A 10,950-nucleotide genomic window follows, 5' to 3' on the forward strand; every position below is an offset into this window, starting at 1 on the left:
TGGGGTCTCTGGCCCCTTGCTTCGCTGGGGCCCTCCAGCGTGGGTGCTCCTGACTTCTACCCATCAAACACCACTCCCAGCCACAGCCATGCCTCCAGGTGGGGAAGGCTGTGGCAGAAACATGGGGTCAGGAGTATGACAAGGAAGCCTCCGCCCGGCCACTGGAGGAGCAGCCGCATCTCCGGGCTCCCCCAAGCCACACAGCTTCCAGCGCCCAGCGCTCAACTCCACAAAGTAGCTGGATGCACATAAGTCACGAGCAAGCTCAGCAGAGTGCCCAGGACCCTGGGCCGCCCCCTCTTTAGAGTGCAGAAACGAGGGCAGTGACGGGCAGGAGGCTGGTCCAGGCGGACGCCAAAGAGCAGCTCCAGAGCTTCTGCACTAAACTATGCAGAGGGGCGCCTCCTGTGGGGGCTGAGCACCCTGCCGCAGGCAGCTGTCCCCCAGCCCCACAGAGGCTTACATGGCACCTGGTCCAGGTTGGGCAGCAGGTCCTCCTTTCCCCGGTGACGGCTCTGGGGAAAGCGTGTATCGGTGACCAGCATCATTTGGGAAGGAAATGGACACGTCCTCCCCAGCCAATGGGCACAGCACTCAGGGTGGGCCAGGGGGCGGGGGGCCAGGCGGCCGGCCAGCATGTCCAGCCTGCTGCCTCCTCTCCCTGGCAGCCACTTCCCCAGCAGCTCCAGGGCTGCTCGGGCCAGCGAGTCAGCAGCTGGGCTGGTGGCTGGCGGGCTAGCTTGCCGGGGTCGTGCCTGCTCCTCCCCGCCTCAGGAAGTGACATCATCCCACACTCTGAGGAGGAGTCGAGGAGTGAGGAGTGGAGCGCAGATTCGGGAAGCGGGAGAAGGCTGGAGCAGGCCAGGGACCTGCAGGAGTGGGGTGGCTGGGGCCACGGTCTGCAGGAGGTTAGGGCTTCAGTAACTGTGCCGACAGCTGATAGCCCTGGCTTTGGGTTTGAAGTGATGAGACAGGACAGAGCCGGGGCACCTCGGGTGACAGCCAGGCAGGGGCTGAACAGAGCTGTCAACAGCTGGTGATGCCACCCCTCCCCCGTCTGCAGTTGGCTCCTGGAGGATAAGCTGGGGCTGGGGTCAGGGTTGGGGGCTGCCGTGAAGCACCCAAGAAGTGGGACCAGCGCGGCCCCAACAGGTGCCAAGGCTCCGCGTCCAGCTCCCATCAGCCATGCAGGGAAAAGGAGGGAGAGGGGCCCTCGTCCCGCAGCCCTGAGGGGCTGATAGACGAGAGTCCTGCCTACCCCAGCCTGTCACCTGTCCTGTCCCTGCCAGCAACCTGGCCCTCAAGTGGACCCCTGGATGGTGTTCTCGCACTAGGGCCCTCACTTACCCCGCCCTTCACCTCCCCTTCCTGGCAGAGCCTAGGACCAGGCTCCTCGGGCTCACACTACCCTCACCATCACCCGGGGAGTCCACTGAGCTGCCCCTGCTCTGCCTGCCGCACCTCCCAACCCTCAGTGCCAGGCCCTGAAGAGGTGGCCACAGGACTGTCCAGGCACGGCAATAACATGGACAGTGGCTCTCTGTCCCTGCTCAGGGGGTGATCAGCCTGTGGCTAGCAGCTGTGGTCAGTACAAACCCACCCAGCTTGCCCTTGCCCTCCAGCAGGCGCCCAGGACGGCCCACTATGGCAGGACCCTGGCATGGTGCCCAGCCCAGAGCGGTGTCATGGGCTATAGTACCCACCAACTGGTGACTTTCTAGTGGCGCCTGTTTCCTCACCTGTGGAACGCTGATCATGCCTCCCTCCTAAGCTCGGCACGGAGGACAGGAAGGTGTGGGAGCCGGGCTGGGCTGGGCTGGGAGAAGGCCGAAGCAGAGGGGGCTGCAGCTGGGTGGGGGAGGTGCGGGTGAACTCCCTGGAGGACCAGCTGCCCCCCCCTCAGCTAGGGCCACTGGATTCTGCAGCTGGTCACCAGCAGGTCATGGGCTGGGGTGGGGGCAGCAGGGCTGTGCTGCACGGGGCACTCTCTGTGCAGATTCATAAATCTCAGGACTGCTATTTTTAAGGGCCTGAAAAGCACCCTTTCTCTTAAGACCCCAGCCCATCACAATGGGGGCCTGTTCCCCTGCTGGGATGTGATTTCATCGGGAGGAAATGTCTCAGGAGGGGGAGGGCAGAGGCTACTTCCTGGTCTGGGGCCACCACAAAGCACCTCCTCTGGCTCTCCTTCCCTGGGGCACAGTTGATGCCCTCAACAACCCCAGTGTGTGGGGACAGGAGACACTGCCTCCCCTTCCTACTCCTAAGCTCTGGGGATTCTAGGGCAGGCACAGCACCCCTCCAGCAGCGGGGAGCAGGAGCTCTGCAAGGGGCACCCCATGCTGCAGGCTGGGTCTCCGACCCCGGCAGGTGGTAATGGGGTACCAGGGGCACCAGCTCACAGGATGGAATACTTTAGCAGCTCTAAAGGGCCTCTTTCTTCCCCCACCCACGTGGCCCAGTTTCCCTGCAGATGATTCAGATCCCTGGGTTAAATATTAACCATTCTGGGAGTTCCTCTTTCTAAAAATGCAAAATTCTTTTTAAAAAGTGCATGCTGTCCCCTACTTTAAAAACATTCTATGGCTCCCCATGGCCTGCAGGATAAAGTTCAAGCCCCTCAGGTGAAGAGGCTAAGGACCTCAGTATCCGACAGGCTAAGCAACCTTGGGCACAGGCCTCGTCCTTTCTAAATCCAGGGTTTCTGTACCCCAGAGTAGGAAGACTCCCCAGCTGTCAGGGACATAGGTGCAGGCCCAGCACCCAGCCTGCCTTCAGGGGCAGAAACCTTCTGGCTAGAAGGCTCTTCCCCCCAGCTCCAGCTCCCGCAGGCCTGCTGCTCTCTAGACACCTCAACGGAAGGGTCCCTGCTTTGGTTGCCCCAATCCTCCCTCCAAGTGGCTGTTCGTCTTTCTGGGCCAGCCCCATATCACCTCCTGTTCGGGGCCCTCCTTGACAGCTCCCTCCCACCGCTCACCTCACCCCAAGCCATCTCTCCAGCCACCGGCCTGCTCTGCAACCCCCTCCCTGTCATGAAAGCCAAGACAGCATCTCCTCCCTCTTGGCTCATAGCCTTCCCTTCTGGGGAAACGTCCCTCCCTTCCTGCTGCCCGTGCCCTCCCTGACAGCTCCAAGGAGCCCCCACCCCCTCACTGGCCATCTTAACTGTTCTTTGGCTTTGGCTGCTTCATCTGTAAAATGGGACAGCATGGCCCTCGCGGGCTGTGTGAGAACCAGTGGTGGGCCGGGGACATCCCAAAAGCTCTGCACGGGTCTGGCACACTCCAGGTCCTTTCCTGATGCTCTGTAATAGAGCACCTAGGAGCTCCTGGGGACTTCTTGCCATGTGATCTGTGACCAGGTGCTGGGGTCTGGGGTCTGGGTGGGCGCTTTTGGTGCTATGATAAGACACACCTGACCGGGTACCTGCACTGCTGCGGCCTAGGGTTGCTGCTGCAAGTGGCCCAGGCTGAGCCTCATCCTTACCCTAAGGCCCCATGTGGGCTCACACGGCCCTGGGAACAGCGGGCCCCTGCTAGCAGGGGAGCGCTCGAGGGGGCAGAGGCTCTGCAGAGTCCCTGCTGGGACTGGTGCCTGAAGTGAGGTCATGGCACCAAAGTGGCCACAGGGGATAGGTGATGTGCCACCTCCAGCCCACGAGTGTCCAGGCATGGGCTCGGGGCTGGAGAAGGCCCAGGGAGTGCCTGACACCAGGTGAGCACCCACGGCCTGTGTTCTGAGTCCTGGGCTCATTGCCTTTGGTCTCTGAAGTAGTGATGCAGGGTGACAATGCCACTCTCATGTCTCGAGAGAGTGAGGGGTGATTAAGAATAGAGGTGCTAAAAACCGACTACTGTCTGAGTCCTGGCTTTGGCACTTACTGGCGGTATAATCTTGGACAAGTTACTTAACCTCTCTGTGTCTCCTTCCCTCCCTTCTAAAACTGGGATCAGAAGAACACCCATCTCAGAGTATCGTGAGTTAAATGAGGCACACTGTGAAACAGCACCTGTCACCTGGGAAGCTTGCAGCAAATGCCACCTCTTCCGTTGTCATTACCACTTGAGAATGGAGACTGAGGCTCAGACGGTGCTCTGGCACCTTCCAAGAAGCGGGGGGGGGGGGGGGGAGGCACAGATCACTCCCGTCTCCACCCAGAGCGCACAGCAATACAGGAAGACAGCGTTGAAAGGGCTCAGAAAGTCCCTCCAAGCCCCTTCAGGGGTGAGGAAACTGAGGTTCAGAAGGGACACAACCCCTGCGCTTCCTGCATGGGTGCTGCACAGATGGCCCCGGAGTCCCCAAGCTAGCCCACTCCCTTCTCATCCTCACAGCACGCCCAGCTCAAACTCCTGGGTGACCCGACCAAGAGCGGAGTGATAGTCTAGGGAGCTGAAGCCATGACCCTATCCTTCCTGTTCCTGAAGGTGACATAACTTTTCGGAAGCTGCCAAAGTCCACCTGCGCTCTCACTGAGGACAGACCTGCAGGATGGTGCCAACCTGGCATGGATCAGCAGCGAAGTCCCCTCCCGTCCTTCTGCAGCCAAAAGAGAAGACCCACAGGCCCAAAGCCCATCTGCTGGGCCTCTGTGTCAGCCTGCTGAGGCTGGTGATGGAGCCCAGTGTAGCCACAGCCTGGACTGCCAGTCCTGGACCAAGAGTCTCGGGCCTCCTGGGTGGCGAGAGAGGGAGCAGGTGCATAGGCAGGAGACACCCAGGCCCTCACCCTTGCTATAAGGAAGGCCGCCATTACATGCCAAATCTCCTGCTGGTCAAAGTAAAAGGGGGGACTGTTCACATGGGATTCCATGTGAATGGGCTCTAAAATGGAAGGTGCCTAGACCTTCAGAGGGCAGGGTGACTGCCCTGCTCTGCTCCCTCCCACCATCTGGTTCTCCGAGTGTCTGTGTTGATGCTAGAGCTTGTCTAGTCAGACGGGGCATGTCAAGAGTGAGGCCAGGCTGCAGGCAGCGTGCAGGGCGGGCTGTGGAGAGGCTCCCTCCCTGCTGGGGCAGGCTCCCCCTCAGGCCACCTTCTCACTGATTGGGCCTGCAGGAAGGTCCTGTTAACCCCAGCTCCTCCATGGCCCGCTGCTCAGTGGCGGCGGTGCCTAGTTAACCTCTCTGTGCTGGCTCATGAGGCTTCAATGAGGGATTCAACCCCAGGAACTGGAATCACTTTGTCAACTGCAGGGTGGGTCCTGGTGACGGATGAGGGGCGATCTCCGTGAGCCGGGAGGGCTGCTTCACCTCTTTTAACCTTTATGAGTTGCCCACAATGTCTTAGCCCCCTAAATCCAGGGCAGACATAGGCTCACTAACCCTCTTCACAACTCCACAAGGCAGGCACTACGTTTCCCAGGTGAGGTGTAGTGACTTGCTCACGGTCACCGGCCTAGTTCCACAGCCATCTAGCTTCATCTCTACGTGAAGAGAGATGCCTCAGGCCTGTGCCACTGCACCCAGCCCTACGCCTTGCTTCTGAGGGGCAGAGTTCCACTAACTGCCGGCATCCGAATGCAGGAGCTGGCTTCTGAGCTCGCCTTACAGAGTGGGCAGCAGGGCCTCAGGGACCATAAAGAGCAATCTGGGTATTTGTCTGGCACCAGATTCACAATGACACCATTGCATGAAAGAGTATCAGCCCCATCCTGCAGATGGCGAACACTGAGCCCAGGGAGCTGCACAGAATGTGGTGGAGCCAGGAGAGAGCGTAGCACCAGGACCTGTATGTACCACGGTAGTCCCGAGTCATCAGGCTGTAGGGGTACCACCCCAACTCTGCAGATGAAGAAACCAAGGCTCAGAGAAGTGGAACGATCTGCCCAGAGATCCCTCTGTGAGGATGGGGCAGAGCTGGGGTTCAAGGAGCACCCATCAGTTACTTCAAAGAAAAACCTCTCTGCCTGCCTTTCAACTCCTCATTCCAACACACAGACACAGAGGCGCACGTTCCTGAGGCCTGGGGCTGCACGGCTTCCCCTCCTCGTTCCAGGTCTCAGCCTGCAGGGCAGCACAGGAAGGGAGAAGGCGGCACAGAGGCAATGGAGAGAGAGCAGGCGTAGGCCGGGGGCCGCGTGCGCCACCAGCCTGTGCCCGGGTGTGTGCAGCCCGAGTTAGGGGCCTGAAAGCTGTTGCTTTTCACACATCAGCTGTGCCGGAGCAGAAGGCAGAGCGGAGCCTGCCCAGCCCGGGGCAGGATTTCAGCATGAGATGGGTCCTCACATGCCCAGGCCCCGGGGCCAGAACAGTGTGCCTGGTGAAACTGTGGGCAGGGGTGGAGTGCCACTGCCACTGTCCCCTCCTGCCGGCCACCCAGGTCTCATTCTAACAGGCCTGGTCTCCATCCTCGCACTGGGATGATCCTGAAGGGACGGTGAGGCGCTTCCTGCACCATTCACCACTTAGGGTCCTCAGTGCCCCATGGACAGGTCTGGCTGCCCACGTCACAGATGGGGAAACTGAGGTGCTGAGGGAGGGAAGGACCACGTCAGGCTGAGAAACAGGTCCACCTGCTGTGCCCTCTGCAACACCAACATGTCTGCTGGCCAGAGGAACCCCCACGCCACCCCCCAAGAAAAGAGCAACCTGGCAGCCAGGGACTGTGCAGGGAAGAAGACGAACAGGAACAGCCCCAACTACGAGGGGCCATGCCTGTGGCCACCAGGCTGGACACAGAAATAGTTCCAACAATTGTTCAACTACATGCCTGTTTTTTAAAACTCTATGTAGCGTTTACGCTGTGCTAAACTGTAACAAGCAGTTCACATAGATTTCCTCCTTTAATCCTTCTTAGGCCCCTGCGAAGTACCATTCTTACCCCCATTTTCCGGATGAGGAAACCGAGGCCCTGGGAAGTTAACCAATCTGCCCAAGGTCATGCAGAGCCAGCCAGGAGGCTCCAGAGCCAGTGCTCGGCCCCTCCCCACAAGCCCTGCCAGGCTCCATTTATCACCAAGGCTCCAGCTTCTCGTTCTCACGCTAATTATTTTCCACTCCCCTACAATGAGCAGAGTTTGCCATCTGCCACCCGCCCTGCCACTGACACCAGCCAACTCCCTGGGAATCAACTGGGGCCTTTCGTTTCTGCTGGTGGTTCTGGGAGGGCGGCTGGCTGCTGAGGGCCCTTCCCTGGCCCCCACGCTGGGCTTCCTCCCACTGCTGGCCTTGCCCTGCCCTCCTCCAGGGGTCCCAGGGGAGGGGGACAGCCAGGCTCTCTCAGCCCTAGGCCCAAAGGACTTCCAATAGCAGAAGTCTCCCAGACGCAGGTGTTCCTGAGCCCTTCCTTGGAGAACATTTCTTTTCCTGAAACAGGCCCTTGCACTATGCTTACTCCAGTGCCCGGAGCAGAGGTGACCTGGAGCGGCCCAGAGAGGCCAGCCAAGCCAGTTAGCATGGGCACTGCCTGCAGCCTCCCGCTGGCACTCCGCCCAGCAGGTGCCACTGGGAAAGGCAGACAGCAGGTGCAACCTTTCTAGATCACCCAAGTCTTCTCAGATCCCCCCAGACCCCTCCCTCTCAAGTGCACAGACCTGGAGGGCCACAGCCACCCACTGAGCAGGCCAGAGGGAAGGCAGCAGCCCACCTGAGTCGGGCAGCCCTAGAGTGGAATCTTGGTTCCGTCACTTCTATTTGTCTGTGACCATCGCTTCTCTGAGCCTCTGTCTCTTCATCTGCAGATGCGGTGATGAGGTGCAGTTTCACAGGAGTGCCAAGGCGTAGATGCACAGAGAAACTTCCTGCTTGCACCAGCGCTGGCCACTCCCACTCTGGTTTATTCGTCAGCTCACCGCAGCTCACACATGGAGCTGGTGCCCCTTGCAGCGTGGCAGGGGCTTGCTAATTCTCCTCCATCCAGGCCGCGCCTCCTCACGGGACATCACGTCTCGTCCCGCTGCCTGAGCCAGATGGGCGAAAGGGGCCACAGGAAAAGCCACTAACCTAGAGCAAGGCTCACCCTTCTGACCTCCCAAGAGCGAGCCTCACCCTTACCTCACTTCCCTTCCTGGGCGGGGAGCATCTCCCAGGAGCCCCACTGGCCCACACAGAGGCTTCTTAGAACTGTCTTCTTGAACCCACAACAAGCCAGGGAGCCACTGCCCCACGGGACAGTTGGGACCACAGAACTCCAACCTAAGGCCACACGGCTCTACCCATCCCAGAAACTGTTCTGTGTGGCTGAGTTTCAGGATCTCCATGGTAGACCCCCTCTCAGCTCAAACTTAGGGCGCCCTAAGGCCCAGGCCCTCTGCTCAAGCCCCCAAGTCCAGATCCCACCTGCACCCCACCTCAGGCCTCCCCTGTGCCATGAGCAGCTCCCCGGATGGCCCCCTGCCAGGACGCTCACCAGCTCCAGCCACACCCCAGTGCTCCCTCCAGAGGAGGCTGCCAGTCCCAGGTGCTGGTGTCACCTCACAGAGGAATTAGCACCTTCATCAGGGGCCCCCGATGAGGCCGATAATGAGCTGCTAAGTGGGCACACCTAGCCTGACAGCTCCCCTGGGGGCCCCCAGCAGCATACCCTCCGCCACCGCCCGCTGCTGCAGCTCCTCAGGCTGAAGGCCAGCCTTGGGGTCTGGTCTGCTTGCGTGCATGTTGCTCAGAGGCCAAGGAAGCCTCCAGACTTGAGAGGCTGTGTGGGCCAGACCTCTAAGGGGCCACCTCCCTGGACCATCTAGGGCACGGCCATCTAGGGCACAGACCAGCCACTCAGGCTATTGGGTTTCCCATCGACCATTCCCTGGCCATCTCAGAGCAAGCAGGGATCAAGTGACTGGGTAACACAAGCTCCTTCCCAGGGGAGGAGGTCTGCAGCGCTCTGGCGTGTGACAGGAAGGGCCAGCAGCCCCTGCCACCGTGGAGTTGGAGACAGAGGGGGAGTCTCCTGCCATGGCCTGGTCCTCTCCCCTCTGTGGCATTCCTTCCCTCTGTACCCAACGAGGGCATCTCTGCTCTTCAAGGTGGGTTTTTGGAGAGTCTGGCATACAGATGGGGGGTGGTCACAGTGGCATGCAGGCTGTGGCATTCAGAGTAGTGTTCAGCTATCTCTAAGTCACGGTTCCTTGTCACTGTCCATGAATAGTCTCTGCTTCGAGATGTCCGAAAGCCACAGGCAGGGAGCTCTCAGGTGCCTTCTGCCTGTGACTTTTAGAGAGCTTGGGGCTCCACACAGGTGCCTGGGATCATGGGACCGGCACACATCTGGCTCCTGGCCTTGCCTGAGCCAGAAGAGCAAAATGGGCCCCAGGAACTGACCTGACCTAAGGCCATGGCTCCCTCGGTCTCAACCTTGTGGTCCCCTCCACCATCTATCTCAGCAGGACAAAGCTATGAGCTGTAGGGCCTCCAGGAAGGGCTGGGGCGCAGAGGGACCCCACTGCTGGCCCTGGTGCCTCTCACCTATCCACTGGGCCAGAACTTCAAATTACGATGTGGGGATTAGCCACTCCCAGGACAGATCAGCTACTGTTGCTGTGTGACAGTGACGATGACAGTACCTCCCTCGGGGGCCTCTGTGAGGATGAAGTGAGTTAAAAGCTGGAAAGTGTTGAGCAGGCTCTGCCCAGAGGAGGTGCTTGGCAGCCCGAGCGACGGGGACACGCAGTTTTAATTCTCTTCTGAAAGTGGATTACAGTTCCTAAGTGCCCTTGAAATAAAATTAAACCCAATGACCATTAGCCATGAAGCTCTGCACCCGCCCCTGCTTGCCAGGCCCCACCATAGCACCCATACCTCCCTCCAAGTCCCACTCTCCCTGTCAGCTGGGCACGCCCCCTGCTCCTGCTCACGTGTTCCCACGGAGCACACCTGGTCCTCTCCTAGACCCCTTGATCAGGCGCTCTTCCTAATGAGGCCTCTGAGACCTGCTCAGGTACTTGTCCCCAGTTGCTCCCAGTCCCAGCCCTGGTGGGTCAGCCTGGGACGGATCAGTTCAGGCCCTGGCCCACTTTCTGCAGGTCTCTGGTGCCTGGCTGGCCTTCTCTGTGACATGGCAGGCTCCCTAGGAGGCCTTGGCCACCCCTGCTTCTCTCCTGGCCTGGGAGATGGGCCCCAGGGCTCTGAGCAATGAGAAGGCTGGAAACGGCCGGGAGGAGTTGGGGGGTTACAGCCACATGGGGCCCCTGGGAAGCATCAGCCTCCTGCCTGTCCATACCTGGGAAGGACCACGGCCCACTGTCTTGGGCAGGTACAGAGAACAGAGGCCAGGTCTGCTCAACCTCCAGCTCCAGAGCTCAGCATCACGGTGCTTCCCAGAGGACTCTCCTTCAGGAACCTGGTCCCCCGTCTTGCCACGTTGCTATCCTATGGCCTCTACTTCGCTGCCTGTTCCTTGGTGTGAGGGAGGTAGAGCTGGGGCTGCCCCTCAGCCTGAGTGGCAGTCTGCTACCACTTAGCAGGGACACAGCAGGGAGCTAACAGGAGCTTGGCAGTCCTCCTCCTGTCGCCTGGGGCTTGTGCCCTTGGCCCCCTAACTCTCACAGTGGGAAGAGGCAGGCCTCTTCGCTGACCCTGCCAGCCTGAGAGGGGTCAGTGAAGCTGCAGAAACTCCAGGGGACAAGCCTTTCAAGGAAGGAGCTGGCAGCAAGGGGGAGAGCCCAGCAGGGCTGGTGCCCAGTGCTAATGGGATGCCCACCTGGGGCTGGCAAGCCAAGCCAGGTCCTAGAAAGACTGGCGGAGGTGGAGGCGGAGGCTCCTGACAGACCGAAAGTGGCACCTCGTCCCCTCCAGGGCTCAGAGTGACAGTGTGCTGAGCCTGCTTCCCAGCAGGCTTGTCCTTCCCTTCGCATCCCAGGAAGGCTCTGGAGGGGGTGGGGGGTCAGCCTGCGTCACGGCTCGTGCTGTCTCCTCCACCCTCGGTGGCCGCTGGCGGCTATAAATACCACTCCTGTCTCTGGATGTTGCAGGAGGTGACCTAGAATCATGGGCACTGAGGCCTCCTGGGGCCCCTC

At 60.2% G+C, this 10,950-nt stretch overlaps 1 protein-coding gene across 6 annotated transcripts in view; it reads right to left on the reverse strand.

The window, feature by feature from the left end:
• Positions 1–10,950, reverse strand: part of Dagla (diacylglycerol lipase alpha) — a 59,431-nt gene that overhangs the window by 24,677 nt on the left and 23,804 nt on the right. The window contains exon 1 of one of the 6 annotated variants that reach the window (XM_078045879.1): positions 10,155–10,393. The exons of 4 other annotated variants lie outside the window; for them this stretch is intronic. The gene's annotated coding sequence lies outside the window, so the exon portion shown is untranslated. Of the gene's footprint in view, positions 1–463; positions 750–10,154; positions 10,394–10,950 lie in introns of those variants that run through there. One more of the 6 variants, XM_078045878.1, reaches the window with a different exon arrangement.

The sequence above is a fragment of the Ictidomys tridecemlineatus genome, chromosome 4 (assembly GCF_052094955.1).
Source record: "Ictidomys tridecemlineatus isolate mIctTri1 chromosome 4, mIctTri1.hap1, whole genome shotgun sequence".
Lineage (NCBI taxonomy): Eukaryota > Metazoa > Chordata > Mammalia > Rodentia > Sciuridae > Ictidomys > Ictidomys tridecemlineatus.